The sequence below is a fragment of the Diceros bicornis genome, chromosome 7 (assembly GCF_020826845.1).
Source record: "Diceros bicornis minor isolate mBicDic1 chromosome 7, mDicBic1.mat.cur, whole genome shotgun sequence".
NCBI classification, from domain to species: Eukaryota; Metazoa; Chordata; class Mammalia; order Perissodactyla; family Rhinocerotidae; genus Diceros; species Diceros bicornis.
Window position 1 is genome coordinate 56,308,842 of NC_080746.1, and position 2,043 is coordinate 56,310,884.

The window sequence follows — 2,043 nt, forward strand, 5'->3', positions numbered from 1 at the left end:
ATTAAAAAAGCAACATAAAGTAATGGAAGGCATCGGAGGCCCTGGGTTTCCATGCGATTGCCCAGAAACAGTGCCTGAGCTGGTGGTAAACCAATCCAAGGCAGAGTGACTGGTGGAAGGCAGCAGGAAAAAGAAAAAAGTGGATTCCCAAGATGAGAACCAGATGACTAAAGGACAATCAAGAATTGAAGAAGGGTCAGTGAGTAATTGAAACAAGGGCTTGTGTGTGCAGAGGCCCAGACGGTCAGAATCCTGCCCAACACAGAAGTATGGCCTGAGCTAGACTGTCCTCTCTCCAGGGCTCCTCCTCCTCTCACTCCCCACTTGAGGTACTTGAGGACGCTTCACTCCGATTCTGACAAGGGAGGCCTGTGGTCCAGAGATCAAGCCAACAACCGTTAGAAACAGGCTGCTCACTCTTGACAGTTTGGGGCTCTTAATCGGAATCCTATTTACTGTTGGAGGAGCTGAACCACAGAAGTGTAGCATGCTTTCCTGGATACAAATAAAGACAGGAAATTTCCTTCTGCAGAGGGAAAAAGCAAGAGGTCTGAGTAGCCCTAGACCAAAAGCCAGGAGATCTGAGATTGGTGCTCGCCCCTTTCCCCCCTTCATTAACTCATTGTGTGATTCAAAGAGGTAGCTTCTCTCTGGGCCTCAATCTCCTCATCTTTCAAACAAGATATTGGAATTCAGCAGTTCTCAACCTGGGATGCACCGCAGAAAGACACATTCACACACCAAAGTCCTACCTCAGATCTACTGAACCCCAAAACTGAGGGTGGGGTGGTAGCATGGGTATTTTTTAATGCCATAGGAATTCTAATGAGTACTCCTAGATAAGACCACTACAACAGATAAATTGAAAAGTCTCTTCTAGCTCTAACATTCTGGAAGTCTGACTCCCAATTTTTAGTTTCTTCCCTCCTCTATGATCTTGCCAAAGTAATCTTATCAAAGCAGTAGCAATGACAGAAGGCAGGCAAATCTAAGAAATCTGGAGAGTTGACAACTATGTGGGAAAATGCGGGAGATAAGGATAATTCTCAAGTTTCAAGCCTAGGACGCTGAGATGATGATCACAATCCACAACTGACAAAAACAGAATAACTAGAAAGCAAAATCAGTCTGGGAGATGAGGGCATGGTGGATGTTTTGTTTAGTTTAGTTTACCATCAGCACCCAAACCTCCTTCCTGCTTGTGGGAGTGCCCCATTCTGAGCAGTATCGATGAGACTAGGGAAGCTGAAGCAGGGGGATACTCTTCTGATCCTGCCCCCTAGCAGCCAGGACATGACATATGACCCAGGTTCAGCCACCTGGCCACTCCTCTCTGAACTTTGAATCTTCAGGGAATGAGGCGAAGACATATTGACAGGTTTCAACAGAGACACTAGTTGTCCAACTGCAATGGGTCCCTGATGGGGGTTGGAGGTGAGGGGTGGTATCCCTACCACGGTGAGGGTGGACATGCCAGATTGTTCTTGAGGCATGAATTTGGTTGTGGTGCCTGCTGCCTGGCCTTCCTAGATTACAACCCATTTTCCATATCCGACTCTCCAGCCTTCCTTGTCAACTCTCTGTGTCCTTTCAGTAAATTCCCTTTTTTCTCTAAATCACTCACAATGTTGTTTGCATCGAAGTACTCTGAGACACTGATTTGTTGTTTTGGAAGTATCACCTGAAAACAGTTGTCAAGAGTGCTTTGTAAGTTATAAAACAATCTAGGAAGCTTCGTCTGGCAACCTAGAGTAGAACAGGCCTGAATTGTATGTATTGCTTTTTTTCTCAGCCCCCACCTGTACCACAGACCACCAAGGGAGGAGGGACTCACAGACTCACTTTAATGCAACCATCAAGGATGCCAACTGGAACAGATAGCAGTGCAGCCACACCTACCACGGCTTCCTCTCCAGCTGCTTTTGCTCTGCCCTCCTGCCATACTTTCTGAGGACTGCATTGCTGCCAAAATTCCCGGCCATCCTTCTCATAGTGTGCCTATCTAAACAGCTCTCCATAGTTCCGTACCACCACCACCCCCTC